Source organism: Phacochoerus africanus, chromosome 1 (genome assembly GCF_016906955.1).
Source record: "Phacochoerus africanus isolate WHEZ1 chromosome 1, ROS_Pafr_v1, whole genome shotgun sequence".
NCBI classification, from domain to species: Eukaryota; Metazoa; Chordata; class Mammalia; order Artiodactyla; family Suidae; genus Phacochoerus; species Phacochoerus africanus.
The window spans coordinates 242,054,891-242,074,349 of record NC_062544.1 but is presented as its reverse complement, the minus strand read 5'-3'; the positions used below and the strand labels follow the sequence as shown (position 1 = coordinate 242,074,349).

At 34.5% G+C, this 19,459-nt stretch overlaps 1 pseudogene; it reads left to right on the top strand.

Annotated features, from left to right (window-relative positions):
• Positions 1-18,270: 18,270 nt before the first annotated feature.
• On the top strand, positions 18,271-19,224 carry LOC125134588 (olfactory receptor 5H2-like; annotated as a pseudogene).
• The last annotated feature ends 235 nt before the right edge of the window (positions 19,225-19,459 follow it).

The window sequence follows — 19,459 nt, the reverse complement described above, 5'->3', positions numbered from 1 at the left end:
TTCAATGCTCATGTCACACAGAGGAATAAACAGAATAGGAAAGACATGAGGAAAACATGGTCAGGCCAAATGATAAGAGGATGCTCTTAACTCAGTGTGCTTATATGAGGATCTGGAAGGAGTGAATTGCCTCTCACTCTCTATAGTGCCTTTTGAGGTCATTTCCACCTGTTTCTTTGTTGTTGGGTAATATGAATATCTGTACTAATTCTGTAAACTAAGAGTTTAGATTGAAGGACTAATTTAGAACGGGCATGGAGAAGAGAGAAATGGCAGAATAGGGAGGACATGGTCTCACTCTTCTGAGAACTAAAAAAAAAATTGTAAAATAAAGAAATCAGTAATATGTGTTACAATGTGTTATGGATAAGAGGTTTTAATGTGTATTCCCAAAGTTCACATTAATCTATGCCTTCCAAAATTCACTAAATTGTCTTCTTCACTGATGTGCTCCCATTTTTATTTCTGTTAAAGATTTTTTTTTGTATAGATGTATTTTTGTATATCATGTATATCATTTTACTGGATGGTTGGGAAAGATAAAATATAAACTGTATAAAGCCCACATTTAAAAGATATTGTACAGATATATTTTTTAAAAAGAAACAATGAAATGACATATAAACTATTTAATGTTATTAAGATGAAAAGAATGTTGTTTCAAAGTTACAATTATCTAACCATCTAGAACACTACTGATATTAGATGAAATTCTCCCCTTTGTAATACTAACAATATAATAAAAATATTCTTTATTATGAAGGTGTATCAATGTTTTAACCTTGAGATTTAAGAGAATTCATAGTTCATCTCTCTTTATGCACATGGCTAAACCTTATTTTCTCATCATTTAACAATACCTTGTGCTATTAGGAGTTGCTAACAATATTAAACTCTGTCAAAGAATCAACAAACTTAGGAGTCAAGTGAAAACAAACACTAGCCAATACTAGAAGAGCATCTCTAGGTCTGTGTTGTGACCAGCTAGAGTAGAATATCATTAGCACATCCATTAGGTATCTGTGAACTCCTCTGTAGTCTAGACTTTTAAAAATTGTTATTTTTCTCTAATATAGTGGTTCTCAAAATATAGTGAGGCTCAGAATCACCTGCAGGGCTTAGAGAAAGAGATTAATAGGCTCTACCAAGATAATTTCTGTTTCAAATGCTAATGCTATAGGTTTTGGACCACACTAGAAAATTACTCTTATAAATAATAAGTAAATATTTTAAAAATCAATATATTAGAGACCAGTCAACATGGAGTTTCTACACATTTACTCCCTACTTAAACAGTTCTATGCACATATTTTAAAGATTTCCACTCTTGCTTATACTTTCCTCTATAAATTTGGCAGCAGGGATTTAGATTTTAATGAAGTTTCTTTTCCAAAGGATGAAGTATTGTGCACATTTTTATAAAAGTGTCTTGGAAAACATGACCCACAGTGTTGAAATTCAATCAAAATCCCATTGCTTCATGTCAAGAAGGTTAATGGGAGATACATCTGTGAATTACAAAAACTAATTAATTGGTTGGATAAACTTTAATACCATCATTTCAAAGAATTTTCATATACAAGGAATTCCTTGAGCTATAATATGATGATGCAAATCTTTATTAGGTAATGAATGTTGGCTTCCCCCCAAATCTCATGTTGACACATTAACTCCCAATGTGGTAGTGTTTCGAGTGAGGCCTTTCGGAAGATATTAGGGTTAGATTAAGTCGTGAGGGCAGCCTTTTACAATGGGATATGTGCACTTATAAGAAGAAAAGGGACAAGAGGCTTTTTTTTACATGAGTATTTAAACAGGAAAGGCCATATGCAATGGCTGTTACCTACTAGCCAGGAAGCAGCAAACTGATTATGTACAATGTCTACTGACACCTTGTTCTTCAACATCCCATTCTTCAGAACATCAAAAAGTAAATGTTTTGGTATAAGGCCAAATAATCTAAGACATTTTATTATTGCAGCCTGGGATATGGTGATTACTAACTAATCAGTGAAGCAAAACTGTTACAATCTTAAGGTATTTAGAGAAAATACAGAATGGAGTTTCTACATATCTTCTATTCCTTACTTAATCAGCACTATGTAAATACTCTGAAAGTTTCCATTCTCTATTTATACTTTTCTCCCATTTCAGGATAGAAGGACAACTCCATACATACATACGAACAAACTGAAAAAAATTAAATAGAAAGATATTAAAAGCAACAAGGGAAAATCAACAAATCATATGCAAGGTAACTCTCATAAGGTTAGCAGCTAATTTTTCAACATAAACTGCAGGCAAGAAGGGAGTGGCATGATATACTTAGGATTTTGTTTTCTTTTTAGGGCATAGGGAAGTTCCAAGGCTAGGGGTTGAGTTAGAGCTACAGCTACCAGCCTATGCCATAGCCACAGCAATGTAGGAACCGAGCCGTATCTGTGACCTACACCGCAGCTCATGGCAATGTCATATGCTTAACACACTGAGTGAAGGCAGGGATCACACCCAAATCCTCATAGATCCTATTTGGGTTTGTTAACTGCTGAGCTACAAAAAGAATGCCTATTTAGGATTTTTGAAGGGGGAAAACCTACAACTGAGAATACTCTAGCTAGCAAGGCTCTCATTTAGATTTGAAAGAGAAATCAAAAGATTTACAGACAAGCAAAATCTAAGAGAATTCAGCGCCACCAAACCAGCTTTAAAACAAATGCTAAAGAAACATTTCTAGGTTGAAAAGCCAAAAACTAGAAACAAGAATATTATGAATGGAAAAGATCATGAGTAAAGTTAACATGAAATAAAAGTCCACAGACAAATGTTATCAAAACCAGCAATCATGAGAAGTGGAGAGGACATTTGCATAATATTAAAAATGCATTTGAAATTAAGAGATTTTTAAAATATTTTAAAATGATTTTTATTTTTTCCATTATGTCTGGTTTACAGTGTTTTTTCAGTTTTATATGGTATGGCAAAGTGACCCAGTTACACATACATATATACATTTTTTTGACTAACACTTCAAAACAATCTGACATATGTATGGAATGCTATATCAAAACCCCATGGATACTGAAAATTAAAAATCTACAATAGATGCACCCATAAAAAAGAAAAGAGCAATCTGAGTGCAACACTAAAGATAGACATCAAATCACAAGAAAAGGAAAAATCACAAGAGAAGAGAACAAAAGAAGAAAGGAAGAAAAAAAATCCAATAACAACAAAGCCAAAGAAATTCTGAAAATGGCAATGAGTATATACATATCAATAATTACCTAGAATTTAAGTGGATTAAATGCTCCAACCAAAAAACACAGACTCACTGAATGGATACAAAAATAAGACCCACATGTATGCTATCTACATGAGACTGACTTCAGATCTTGGGAAACATACTGACTGAAGGTGAGGGGATGGCAGAAGATATTCCATGCAAATAGAAAGAAAAAGAAAGCTGGAGTAGCATTATTCATATCAGACAAAATAGACTAAAATAAGAAAAATGTTATGAGATAAAGAAGGGCACTTCTTATTGATCAAGGGATAATTCCAAAAAATGACATGACAACTATAAATATATACGCACCCAACACAGGAATACCACAATATATAAGGTAACTGCTAACATCCATGAATGGAGAAGACAATAACAACCCAGTAATAGTGGGGGACTTTAATACCCACTTACAGCAATAGACAGATCATCCAAACAAAAAGTCAATAAAGAAACACAAGCCTTAAATGACACATTGGACCAGCTAGACTTAATTGATATCTACAGAATATTCCATCCCAAAGCAGCAGGATACATTTTCTTCTCTTGTACACATGGAACATTCTTCAAGGACAGATCACATCTTAGGTCACAAATCAAGCCTCAGTAAATTTAAGAAAATTGAAGTCATGCCAAGCATTTTTTGACCACAATGCTATGAGACTCTAAATCAACCACAAGGAAAAGGCTGCAAAAAACCCAACAAACAAACAAACAAACAAACAAACAAACAAACAAACCACAAACAAATAGAGGCTAAATAATATGCTACTAAACCACCAACAGATCACTGAAGAAATCAAAGAAGAAATTAAAAAAATGCCTAAAGACAAATGACAATGAAAATGTGAGGATAGAAAGCATATGACATGAAGCAAAAACAGTTCTAAGAGGGAAGTTTATAGCAATACAATCTTATCTCAGGAAACAAGCAAATTTCAAATAAAGAATATAAACTTGAACTTAAAGCAACTAGACAAAGAAGAAAAAGAAAACCTAAAGTTAGTAGAAGGAACGAATTCATGAAGATCAGGGAAGAAATAAATGAGATGGAGATGAAGAAAACAATAGAACATATCAATGAAATAAAAAGCTGTTTCTTTGGAAAGATGGAGAAAATTGATAAACCTTTAGCCAGACCCATCAAGAAAAAAAAGGGAGAGATCTCAAATCAATAAAATTAGAAATGAAAAAGGGGAAATTAAAACTGATACCACAGAAATACAAAGGATATAAAAGACTACTATGAGCCACTGTATGCCAATAAAATGGACAAACTCGAAGAAATGGAAAAATTATTTCAAAAGTACAATCTTGTCAGACTGAACCAGAAAAAAATAGAAAAATATGAATAGACAAATCACAAGTATGGAAATTGAAACAATGATTTAAAAATTCCAAAAACAAAAGTCCAGGATCAGATAGCTTCAGAGTCAAATTCCCTCAAACATTTAGAGAGGAGTTAGCACCTATCCTTCTGAAACTCTTTGAAAAAATAGCAGAAGAAGGAACACTTCCAAGCTCATTCTATGAGGTTACCATCAGCAAAAACAAAGATGCCACAAAAAAGAGAAATTACAGGGCAACATCACTGATGAACATAGATGCAAAAATCCTCAACAAAATATTATCAAACTGAATCCAACAATATATTAAAAGGATCATACACCATAATCATGTGGGATTTATCCCATGGATGCAAGAATCCTTCAGTTGATTGATGAATCAATCAATGCGATATATACCACATTAACAAAGTAAAGAATAAAAATCATATAATCACATCATTTGATGCAGAAAATAGCTTTTTGACATTAACTCAACACCATTTATGATAAAAACTCTCCAAACGAATGAGTTCCAATTGCAGCTCAACAAGTTAACATTGTCTCTGTGAGGCTGTGGGTTTAATCCCTAGCCTGACTCAGTGGGTTAAGGATCTGGAATTGCAGCAAGCTGTGGCATAGGTTGCAGATGGGGCTCAGATCTAGTGTTACTATGGTTGTGGCACATGCCTCAGCTGTAGCTCTGAGAACTTCCATATGCCAAAGGTACAGCTGTAAAAAGAAAAGAAAAAATTCTCTAAAATGTAGGCATGGAGGGAACCTACCTCAACATATACAGGCCATAGATGACAAACCCACAGCTAACATCATTCTCAATGGTGAAATGTTGAATGCATATCCACTAAGATAAGGAACAAGACAAGGCACTCCACTCTTGCCATTTTTATTCAATATAGTTTTGTAAGTCCTAGCCATGGCAATTAGAGAAGAAATAGAACTAAAAGGAGTCCAAACTAGAAAAGAAGTAGTAAAACATTCATTATTTGCTAATGAAATGATAGTATACATAGAAAATCCTAAAGATGCTACCAAAAACTGCTAGATCTTATCAGTGAATTTGGTAAAGTTGCAGGATACAAAATTAAACCCAGAAATATCTTGCATTCCTGTACACTAACAATGAAAGATCATAAAGTGAAAATAAGGAAATAATCCCATTTACCATTGCATCAAAGAGAACAAAATACCTAGGAATAAAGCTACCTTAGGAGACAAACTCCAAAAACTACAAGGTGTTGATGAAGGAAATCAAAGATGACACAAACAGGAGTTCACACTGTCGGTGCAGCAGAAATGAATCCAACTAGTATCCATGGGGATGTACGTTCCATCCCTGGCCTTGCTCAGTGGGATGGGGATCTGGTGTTGGCATGAGCTATGGTGTACCTTATAGACATGGCTTGGATCCCATGTTGCTGTGGCTGTGGCATAGGCCAATAGCTGTAGCTCCTAATTGAGCCATATCCTGGGAACTTAAATATGCTGTGGATGCAGCCTTAAAAAGTTAAAAAAATACAGAGAGAAATATATACCTTGCTCTTGGATTGGAAGAATCATATTGTCAAAAACACTATACTACCCAAGGGAATCTATGGATTCACTGCAATCCCTATTAAATTACCAATGACATTTTTCACAGAACTAGAACAATAAAAAAATTGTATGGAAACATCAAAGACCCTGAACAGCCAAAACAATACTGAGAAAGACAAACAGAGTTGGGGGAATCAGACTCCCCATCTTCAGAGTGTACTACAAATCTACAGTCATCAAAACCCCATGTTACTGACACAAAAACAGAAATACAGATCAATGGAACAGGATAGGAAGCCCACAACCAAACTCATGCATCTATGGTCAATTATTCTACAGCAAAGGAGGCAAGAATATACAGTGGAGAAAAGATGGACTCTTCAATAAGTGGTGCTGGGAAAACTAGACATCTAAAGGTCAAAGAATGAAATGAGAACACTCTCTAACATCACATACAAAAATACACTCAAAATGGATTAAATACCTAAATACAAGACTGAATACTATAAAACTCTTAAAGGAAAACATAGGCAGAACACTGATACAAATCAGGGCAATACCTTTCTTGATCCACCTTCTAGAGTAATTAAAATATGAACAAAAATAAACCAATGGAACATAATTTAACTTAAAAGCCTTCACGTTGCAAAGGAAACCCGAAACAAAATTAAAAACAACCCACAGAATGGGAGAATATCTCTGCAAACAAAACAACTGACAAGGGATTCCTCTCCAAAATATGCAAACAACTCATATAGCTCAATATCAAATAAACAAACAATCTAAGCAAAAAAGGGCATATGATCTAAGCAGACATTTCTCCATAGAAGACATAAAGATAAAAAAAAGAAAAAATTCTCAACATTGCTAATTACTAGAGAAAGGCAAATCAAATCATATTGACTTATCACCTCACATCAATCAGAAAGCCTTCATCAAACAAACTATAAACAGTAAATGCTGGAGAGGGTGCAGAGAAAAAGACTCTCATGCACTATTGTCAGAAATACACATTTGTACAGCCACTATGGAAAACAGTAGAGAAGGGCCACAAAAAACTAAAACTAGAACTACAACATGACCCAGCAATCCCACTCCTGGGAATATATGTGGAGAAAATAATAATTCAATAAAACACATGCACTCCAATGTTCATTGCAGCACTATTTGCCAGAAGCCAAGACATGGAAGCAACCTAAATATACATTAACAGAAGAGTGGATAAAGAAGATGTGGCACGTGTAAACAATGCGACATAACTCAGTAATTAAAAAAGGATGAAAAAATGCCATTTGCAGCAACACAGATGGAACTAGAGAGTATTATACTAAGTGATAAAGACAAATATCATGATATCACTTATTTGTGGAACTTAAATGTGATATAGATAAACTTATTTACAAAACAGAAACAGATTCATAGACTTTAAAACAAACTTATGGTGACCAAAGGGGACAAATTGAGGGGGGAAGAATGATTTGGGGGTTTGTAATTGGCATATGCACACTATTGTATATGGAATGGATGGTCAATGGGAATTACTGTATAGCACAGGGAACTCTATCAAATTTCTGTGGTGACATACATAGGAAAAGAATCTGAAAAAAATGGATATGTCTATATGTATAACTGTATCACTTTGTCATATAGCAGAAATTATCAAAATATTGCAAAATTCATTACAATTCAATAAAACTTTAAAAAGAGAAAACCCAATGAAGAAATGGGCAGAAGATCTAAATAGACATTTATCCAAAGTAAACATGCAGATGGTCAAACAACACATGAAAAGATGCTCAACATCACTAATTACTAGAGAAAAGCAAATCAACACTAAATGAGGTACCACCTCACACTGGTTAGAATGGCCATCATCAATAAATCAAAAAATAACAAATGCTGGAGAGAGTGTGAGAAAAGGGAACCCTCCTACACTGTTGGCAGGAATGTCAACTGGAAAACAGTATGTAAATATTTCAGAAAATGAAATATAGAACTATCATATGACCTAGCAATCCCACTCCTAGGCATACATCCCAACAAAACATTCATTCAAAATGTTACATGCTGAACTATGCTTGTGAATCTGGGATGAATCCCACCTGGTCATGCTGTACAATCTTTTTGATATGTTGTTACATTCGGTTGTCTAAAATTTTGTTGAGAATTTTTGTGTCTATATTCATCAAAGATATTGGCTGATAGTTTTTTTTTTGATGTTATCTTTGGTTTTGGAATTAGGGTGATGGTGGCACCATAGAATGTCTTTGGGATTGTTCCTTCTTCCTCAACCTTTTAAAAAAGTTTAAGGAGGATGGGCACAAGTTCCTCTTTATATGTTTGATAGAATTCGCCTGTGAAGCCATCTGGTCCTGTACTTTTATTTGTAGGGAGTGTTTTTAATGACCTATTCAATTTTATTTCTAGTGACTGGTCTGTTCAGTTGATCTATTTCTTTCCTGATTCAGTTTTGGCAGGCTGTAAGACTCTAGAAAATTGTCCATTTCTTCCAGATTGTCAAATTTGTTGGCATAGAGTTGTTCATAGTATTCTCTTATGATTTTTAAATTTCTGCAGTATCTATTGTGATTTCTACTTTTTCATTTCTTATTTTGTTTCTTTGTGTTCTTTCTCTCCTCTGCTTGGTGTTTCTAGCCAGAGGTTTGTCAATTTTGTTTACCTTTTCAAAGAACCAGCTCTTGGTTTTATTGATTTTTTTCTATTGTTTTTTTGAATCTCTATTTTATTGATTTCCTCATTGATATTTATGATTTACTTCATTCTATTGACCTTTAGGACTTTTTTTGTTTTTCTTCTTCTAATTCATTTAGGTGGTGTGTTTGTTGTCAAATTGAGATTTTTCTTCTTTTTTGAGGAAGGCCTTTATTGTTATAAACTTCTCTCTGATCAGTGCTTTTGCAGCTTCCCATTGAATTTGAGAAGTTGTGTCTTCATTATCCTTTGTCTTCAGGTATTTTTTTAATTTCCTTCTTCATTTCCGCATTGACCCATTTGTTTTTTAGTAGCATGTTGTTTAGTCTCCATGTAGTATGTTTTTTTCTCATTTCTTTTCCTGTGGTTGATTTCTAGTTTCATGCTATTGTGGTCAGAGAAGATACTTGGAATAATTTCTATACTCTTAAATTTCTTGAGGTTAGCTTTTTGCCCCAGTATGTGATCAACTCATGAGAATGTTTCATGCACACTTGAGAAGAATAAGAATTTTGATTTTTTTTGGATTGTAGTGTCCTGAAGATGTCAATTAAGTCTAACTTTTCTATTTTTTCCTTTAGGGTCTCTGTTGCTTTATTGCTTTTCTATCTAGAAGATCTGTCCATAGATGTGAGTGGGGTGTTAAAGTCTCCTACTGTGATTATATTCCCATCAATTTCTCCTTCTATGTATCTTAATATTTGTTGTATGTATCTGCTTGTTCCCATATTTGGGGCATATATGTTGATGACTGTAATATCCTCTTCTTGAATGGATCCTTTAACCATTAAATAATGCCCTCCTTTGTCTTTCTTTATGGCCTTAATTTTGAAGTCTATTTTGTCTGATATGAGTATTGCAACTCCTGCTTTCCTCTTTTGTCCATTGGCATGAAATATCTTTTCCCACCCCCTCAATTTCATTCTATATGTGTCCTTTGTCCTCAAGTGAGTTTCTTGTAGGAAGCAGATTGAATGTTTCTGCTTTTTTATCCACTCAGCCCCTCTGTGTCTTTTGATTTGAGCATTCAGTCTACTTACATTTAAGGTGATAATTGATAGATGTTTATTTATTGCCATTTTAAACCTCATTTTCCAGTTGACTCTATGATTTTCCTTTCTCCTTTCTTTTTTGGTTGGATGGTCTCAATTATTTGCTGATTGAGTACTTTTCTTTTCATTTTTTTGAATGTAATGTTCAGTTTTGATTTGTGCTTGTCCTGTTTTTTAAGTACGTTAACCCCTTCCTATCATTGTGTGTTTTTGCCTGATAGTCCTGTAGGTTCAAACACTTCATTACCATAATACAATTTTAAAAAAAGAACAAAGAAAGAATCTATATTTCCTCACTTCCCTTCTCAACATTTTATGATTTTGATGTTTGGTTCACAAGGATGGTTTGACATACACAAGTCAATCAGTCTTACACCACATTAACAAATGAAAAGTAAAAAACCATATGATCATCTCAATAGACACAGAAAAAGCATTTGACAAAGTCCAACATCCATTCATGATCAAAACTCTTGCCAAAGTGGGTATAGAGGGAAACTTCCTTAACATAATCAAAGCCATTTATGACAAAACCACAGCAAATGTAATACTCCAGGGAGAAAAATTGAAAGCCTTCCCACTATAATCTGGAACAAGACAAGGATGCCCACTCTCACCACTGTTATTCAACATAGTATTGGAAGTGCTAGCCACAGCAATCAGACAAAAAAAGGAAATAAAAGTCATCAAAATAGGAAGAGAAGAGATAAAACTGTCACTGTATGCAGATGATATGATACTATACATAAAAAACACTAAGGACTGAAACCCAAAAACTACTTGAACTGATCTGTAAATTCAACAAAGTAGCAGGATATAAGATTAACATTCAGTAATCAGTTGCAGTTCTGTATACTAACAATGAAACTTTAGAAAAGGAATATAAAAACACAATACCTTTTAAAATCCACCCCAAAAAATCAAATACCTTGGAATAAACCTGACCAAGTTTGTAAAGGAGTTATATGCCAAGAACTATAAAACATTAATCAAGGAAATTTAAAAAGATGTAAAGAAATGGAAAGATATTCAGTGTTCCTGGATTGGAAAAATTAATATTGTAAAAAGGGCCATATTACCCAAAGCAATCTACAGATTCAGTGCAATCCCTATCAAATTACCCATGACATTTTTCACAGAAATATAACAAACAAACCAAAACTTTCTCTGGAACCACAAAAAGACCAGAATTGCCAAAGCAATTGTGAACAACAAAAACCAAGCAGGAGGCATAACTCTCCCTGACCTCAGGCAATATTACAAAGCCATAGTTATCAAGACAGTGTGGTACTGGTCCAAAACAGACATAGAGACCAATGGAAACAGAGTAGAGAACCCATAAATAAACCCAACACCTATGGTCAATTAACCTTTGACAAAGGAGGCAAAAATGTAAAATGGGAAAAAGACAGTCTCTTCAGCAACAATTGCTGGGAAACCTGGACATCTGCTTGCAAATCAATGAAACCAGAACACACCCTCACATATTGCATGAAAATAAACACAAAACGGCTGAAAGACTTAAATATAAGACAAGATACCATCAAACTTCTGGAAGAGAACATAGGCAAAACATTCTTTGACATCAACTTTATACATGTTTTCTCAGGTCAGTCTCCCAAAGCAACAGACATAAAAGCAAAAATAAATCAATGGGGCCTAATCAAACTGACAAGCTTTTACACAACAAAGGAAACCAAAAAGAAAACAAACAAACAAAAATACAACTTATAGAATGGGAGAAAATAGTTTCAAATGATGCAAGGGACAAGAGCGTAATCTCTAAAATATGAAAACAAGTTCTACAATTCAACAGAAAAAAAGCCAACAGCCCAATTGAAAAATGGTAAAGAGACCTGAACAGATATTTATCCAAGGAAGATGTATAGATGGCCAACAAGCACATGAAAAAATGCTCAACATCCCTGATTTTTAGAGAAATGCAAATCAAAACTACCTCGAGATACCACCTCACCCCAGTCAGAATGGCCATCATTAACAAGTCCTCAAATCACAAAGGCTGGAGTGGGTGTGGAGAAAAGGGAACCCTCCTACACTGTTGGTGGGAATGTAAGCTGGTTCAACCACTATGGAAAACAGTTGAGGTACATTAGAAAACTATATGTAGAACTACCATATGACCCAGCAATCCCACTATTGGGCATATATCTGGACAAAACTTTTTTCTTGAAAAAGACACATGCACCTGCATGTTCACTGCAGCTCTATTCACAATAGCCAAGACATGGAAACAACCCAAATGTCCACTGACAGACGACTGGATTAGGAAGATGTAGCATATATACACAACGGAATACTACTTCATACTGAGTGAAGTAAGTCAGAATGAGGAAGACAAATATCATATGATATCACTTGTATCTGGTATATAATATATGGCACAAAGGAATCTTTCCACAGAAAAGAAAATCATGGATTTGGAAAATAGGCTTGTGGTTGCCAAGGGGGACGGGAGGGAATGTGAGGGATTGGGAGCTTGGTTAATGGATACAAACTATTGCTTTTGGAATGGATTAACTATGAGATCCTGCTGTGTAGCACTGAGATCTATGTCTAGATACTTACAACAGAGCACTACAATGTGAGAAAAATGAATGTATACATGTATGTGTAACTGGGTCGCCATCCTGTAGAGTAGAAAATTTGATAGAACACTGTAAACCAGATATAATGGAAAAAATTATTATATATATAAAAAAATGAAATACATGCATTACCCGATGGGGGGGAGCAGAAAAAAATGGCCATGAGCAAAAGGTCAACAAACAATAAACAGTGGAGAGGGTGTGAAGAAAAGAAAACCCTTCTCTCTTTTCATGGGAATGTAAATTGGTGCAACCACTAGGGAGAACAGTATGGAGGTTCCTTAAAATCTAAATATAGAACTACCATGTGATCCAGGAATCGTATTCCTGAGCATATAACAAGAAAAGAGCATACTTTAAGAAGATACATGCACCCCAATGTTCATTGCAGCACTATTTAAAACAGCCAAGACATGGAAGCAACCAGCATGTTCATCAAAGAAGATTGAATAAGGAAGATAAAATAAGATAAAAGAAGGCATTATATGTATATTATATATAATGGAATATTACTAAGCCATAAAAAGAATGAAATAATGTTATTTTTAGCAACATGGATAGACCTAGAATTTTCAAACTAAGTGAATTAAATCAGAGAAAGACAAATATCCTGTGTTATATCTTGTATAATCTAATAAAAATGATACAAAAGTACTGATTCACAAAACAGAAACACACTCATAGAGTTCAAAACCCCGCTTATGATTACCAAAGGGAAAATGTCAGGGGGAGGGATAAATTAGGAGTTTTGGATTAATATATTCACACTACTACACATAAAATAGATTAGTAACAAGGACCTACTGTATAGTACAGTGAAATCTGCTCAGTACTGTGTAATAACCTATACGGAAAAGAATCTGGAAAGGAATGTTTATAGTATAACTGATACACTTTGCTGTACACCTTAACTAACACAACATTGTAAGTCGATTATACTCTAATAAAATTTAAACAAAAAATTAAGGATAATATTGCCTCCCAAATCCAAAGAAGCCCAATATGTTTTGTGCCTCTCTTTTTAGTCAGGAAGGGCCAGATGTAGCAACTTATTCTTCAGTTTAGAAGATTTATCTAAGCTGACATAAGCTAACAAAAATTTATCCAAATTTTTGTTTTTTTAAACCTCCTGAAAATATCTTACCAGTGAGTATTACCTCTTGCTCAATAAACCAATCAGCATGATGTTATCAAATATAACAGGCTAGTGTGGTGTATTACAATATTTACAAGTCATATATCTCATACAAGGCTTGTATCCAGGATGTATGGAAGCACTCCCAAAACTCAAAATAAAAAGAAAAATAACTCAATTAAAAATTGGGCAAAATATTTGAACAAAAATTCTACTAAAAAAGACATACAGATTTCAAAAAGATGAAAAAAAAGATACTCTATATTATTAGATGCTAGGGAAATGCAAATGAAAGCACAGTGAAGTATTAACAATTAAAATACCTATAAAAAAGAACCTATACATGTATGTGTAACTGGGTCACCATGCAATACGGTAGAAAAAAATGTATCAAGGAAATAACAATTTAAAAAACTGTAGTCACAGAATAAAAGCTCATTACTTGCAAAAAAAAATTGCCTAAAAATGAAAAGAATACCCATATTGGACATAGCAGTACAGGCCTTTGTACTCATAGATAGGCAGTCAAACATATCAGGAGGCAATTACAAAAAATTGGAGGGGAGAGTAAATTTCAGTCAAGTGTTGGTTATGTTGAAGCTACCTCTGCACACCAGATTCCCCACTCCACTCTTCTATGCACTTTTCACAACAATCCCTCTTCTAAGTGAATTCTTCTATGCACTTTTCACAACAATCTCTCTTCTAAGTGAATTTCCTCTAATTTGGCTTTCATCAGCAAAATTGTAAGGATGCAGGGTAAGTGATTAAGCAGTCTATCAAAATGATGATAGACTCCTCCTATCTAACCAGGAAGTCTGAAGTAGAAGTTAAACACTTTTTTTTTAACTGATATGTAACAAGAAAATATCACAAAGAAGTAAATTGTTTTATTTTCCTGAATTCATTGACAATTTTCTCTGCTTTTATACAAAAGGCAAATCTGAATTTGTTACCACCATGCCCCAAATTCCTGAATAGTTTTACACTAAATGGGGCTAGTTACTATGACATAACCTCCAGACTGTGTTAACCACCTATCCTCACCTCCCTGATCACATCTGGCTCCTGCTGCTTCTCTGTTTGCAAATCACATTTACCATGTTGTGCTTCTCCAATGATATAGGCCTTTTGATGATACAGAACTGAAATGGGAGTTAACATGGGAAGGTCAACTTTCTTGCAGTTGGAGTTTAGAGGGAATCAAAACCATTGGCCTCATTAAAATCACATGTGATTAGCTTGGACAAGGTAATACTGACCAAAGTCCAAACAGTACAAAACTTTACAGATACACTGCAGCTTGCATAAACATGTCAGATGTGCCATTTGCAGTACAAAGTGGAAGCATAAAATATAATTTAAACTGTTAAGATGGAACTCTCTACAATGAATGCTGACTATGATTTCAGAGCCTATAATGCCCTGATGAACTACCTGGATTTCTCATACATGTTCAAGGCCCCAATACCTAGAAGGACAGCTTAGCTTTGTCCTAATGGGAGTCCATGAATGCTCTCAGGGGAATTTCAGTTCTTTACTCCTTTCTCTTCTGGCAAAATCACACAGTTGTACAATTGGTTGACTCTTGTATTCAAAACAAATTCAGGTAAACTTTTTTCCTAAGCCTGGATAATGAAGCCTCCAAAATGAATTCGTGTATAAAATATTGCTGCCTGTGTTACTGGTATTCCAGTGTTCTTGTATTATTTTCTACTTCAGAAAGCAAGTGACAAAAGGATACCTACAAATTCTTAATATATACTGGTAAGAGAAAAAGATTTCTATAATATTCAATACTTTTAATGGAAAGTTAAAACACTGTTACGTTTATAATAATTTTGATCTGCTTTACAAGACATAAAAAAGCCAAGTTGAAAATGGAAAATAGTGAATAATCTGTACATTTTATCATTATAAGTAAAACCTAGATAAGCAAAATAACTCTAAGACTATCTCTTTAATGATAAATAATTATCTGATTAGATTAATCATAATGACTCCATAGGATATGTTTTGATGAACTAGAACATTAATCAAATTAAAGGGGTTCAGAGATTTAGGTCATAATGTTTCCTGTGTAAGAAACCATATATTTTCATTCAAAATATTTACTCAACTAAATTAACCACATTCTCTGATTATAATTTTTGGCCATGTCCATGGCATGTGGAAGTTCCTGGGATCAAACCTGCACCACAGCAGTAACAACAATGGATTCTTAACTGCTAGCCCACCAGGAAAATCCTCTGATTAAATTTTCACTTAAATCCCTTAAACAGTAAACTTTCTATCCTTTTTCCCACTTCTGACAATAACATCACTTGTGGTAGAAAAGATGATCAGATGCTATTTATCTAATGAATTATATACCCATTTTCAATCTCTTTAATATAACTTCCTCACCTTTATTTTTCATGCCTTGCTTGTTTTAACAATATGATGGTTTCCAGTGGGTTAGTCATATATACTGTATTCCAGCCACCTCAATTGCGGGGAGTCGAGGAGATGCAAGGACTCAAAAAAAGGACCTTGCCTGATGGCAGAAAAACCTGAAGGCAGGTTCTTGACCAAGGAAGGGAGCTTGCCTGAATGGTACATGCCGAAGGTGGGCCTCTGGACAGGATAAAAGCCTGCCTGAACAGTGCACGCAGAAGGTGGGCTTCTGATCAGGATGAAAGCCTGCCTGTATGGTGCAAGCTGAGGGCAGGCCTCAGGTTACACGGCTCTCATTTTGATGTTTATGGGGAAGAATTGGGGCTTTCCTGGGAAAACAATTTCCCTGTTTGTGCCAGAGAACATGGATTGTTCCTCAGGTGACCTAGTCTTTCCTGTTGTTTTATTTGTTATTCAGGTTTCCTCAGTCTGTCCTGATTATTTGCTTATTATTCTCATTTCCCATTCTTATTTTCCTGTGGTGATTTGTGACTTAACAAAATTGCAGTAAGAATATAATAAGAATTTTATTCTAAGGGACTTTCCCCTATTTAAATCCAACTTAATTAAACATAGTGTTTATCTACTAACTAGTTATACAGTAAACTTTAGAGTTAGGATTTTAATGAGGTCTATAGAAGTTAGACATATATTATTCTTGATCAAAAGAAACCCAGCTATGAGTTTTGTCCTTGATTTTAGAAACTTTTAGCAGTAGCTAGCTAAGTTGATTTGTATTTTCTCACACTGTCTCCCTGCCAAGGACACTTTGAAGATAGACACTAGTCTAAAGACAGGATTTTTTGTGTTTGTAACTTCTTCAGCTTGTGGGAATTACCTGGCCATGAGATGGTTTGTGCTGGATCTCCTCTTTCCCACATGTGCCTGTTTGTCCTTCAATTGTACTCACTAAGTTTAGTTAAGTTGAAAATTTTAAAACATGACATATTGCTACTGTACCATGTGATAAAAAAAAGCCTAAGAGTTAACCAATGTACTTTTAACACTATGATGTAATCTGTAGTGAAAAACTGTCTATATAATTAACCACTTATGCCAATAAAATTTGAGCAGTCCAGCGCTCTGAAAGAAGGGACAAAGAGGCTGTCTCCGTTCTTTCGCCAACGCTGTCCATCTCCGATCGAGAAGGTGTAACTCTCTGGCTGCCGGACCCGGTTGTTTGAGCGGGCCTCCGGCACTCAATGACTTCCAAGTCATTATTTCTATTAAACCCTTGTTGAATGATACTGCTAAGTTTATGTTATCTGGCGGTTCAGTGATTGCTCCTTGCAAAAACTGGATACTGCACCTGAGTTCTCAATCTCAACTTGTGATTACTCTTCCAAGCTACCACGTTACACTCTCGCCTTTACTAAACACCCTTCATATCTCATATGTCATCAGATCCTAGTGACTTCACATTCTAACTTATTTTGATTTCTTTGTCTTCCTCAAGACACTAAATGTGGTATTACACAAAGAATTTAAAATACATTTTAATTGCCTGAGGAGTATTTATAACATGAATATTAGCACACAACATTCATAACCTACTGAATCAATTTCTACAGTAATACCTCAGAATCTATATTTTGACCAAAACTCCCCCAGACAATTCTGATGTGTAATCTGGTTTAGAAATCACCAGAAAAAAAATCTCAGTCCTGAATAGTGTTTCTGACACCAGGTTCTTCTCCCTGCAGCCTATTTCTACAACCAAATATGTAATTTCAAAAATGTCATGCTGCTGCTCCCTGTTTTAGTTTTCACTGAATGCCTATCCATAAAGAGTAATGTTCAAGATCCTTCACATGGCATTCAATATATTATATAATCCAGGTTCTTCTAACCTCTTACTTTTGACACTATATTCATGTCTTAAACATAAAACTTCTCTACCTAATTTAAAAATTTTCCCATAAATTTGCTCACGTTCAGAAAGTCTTTCTTCTCTTCTACATCTGTCCATCCCTGTATATATTTTGAAGCAAAATAATCACATTTTTTCAGTGTAGCAATTGCTGCAAATACTTTTTACATTTTTGGTAAGAGTAAATCAAATAAAATGCATACAGGCTCTGCTATGCTTTTATTTATATTACCCTCACAAAATTTTCTTTTTAAAATTATAGATCAATGTTATTTTTCCATTTATTGCATTGTATTTCAGAGGCCATTTATTAAGCACATGGAAACAAAAAATGCAACAGAACTGATAGAGTTTGTTCTCACAGGACTTAAGTATCAGTCAGAGTGGCAAATCCCCCTGTTGCTGCTCTTCTTGATGATATACCTCATCACTCTCATTGAAAACCTTGGTCTGATTGCTCTCATCTGCAATGACCCTCACCTTCATGTCCCTATGTACTTATTTCTTGGGAACTTGGCCTTTGTGGATACTTGGTTATCATCCACAGTGACCCCCAACATGCTGGTCAATTTCTTTTCCAAGAGTAAAATGATCTCCCTTTCTGAATGTAAGATACAATTTTTTTTTCCTTTGCAATCTGTGTAACCACAGAATGTTTTCTGTTGGCAACTATGGCATATGATCGCTATGTGGCCATATGCAAACCATTACTGTATCCAGTGATTATAACCAATAGACTATGTATCCAGCTGTTAATTTTATCATTTTTAGGTGGCCTGTCTCATGCTATAATTCATAATGTTTTTTTACTAAGATTAACTTTCTGTAATTCCATCATCATACATCACTTTTACTGTGACATTATACCACTGTTTAAGATTTCCTGTACTGACCCTTCCATTAACTATATGACGGTATTAATCTTTGCTGGGATAATACAGGTATTCACCATTTCTCTTGTTCTTGCCTCTTATACACTTGTTCTCTTTACAATATTAAAAAAAGAAGTCCATGCAAGGCATAAGGAAGACCTTCTCCACCTGTGGAGCCCACCTCCTATCTGTCTCTTTATACTATGGGCCTCTTCTCTTCATGTATGTGCTGCCTGGATCTGCAGAAGAAAATGATCGAGATATGATGGACTCTTTATTTTATGCTGTCATAATTCCTTTCTTAAATCCAATTATCTACAGCCTGAGAAACAAGAAAGTCATAGATTCCCTAACAAAAATGTTAAAGAGAAATGTTTAGATTTCATACTGATATATGTTCTCCTTTCATTAAAACAATGCAACATTGTGCAGATTAGATGTTGCTATGTGTTGATTATTGTCCAAAGTGTTTGAATTTATAGTCGTCTTATTCTTTTATTGACTTAAAATGTCAGTACCTAATAAATTCCTTAAAACAACTACATCTTAAGTGTTTGTATCATACTAAAATAATTAGAACATAACACAATAATGAAAGTATTTTACAGAACAGT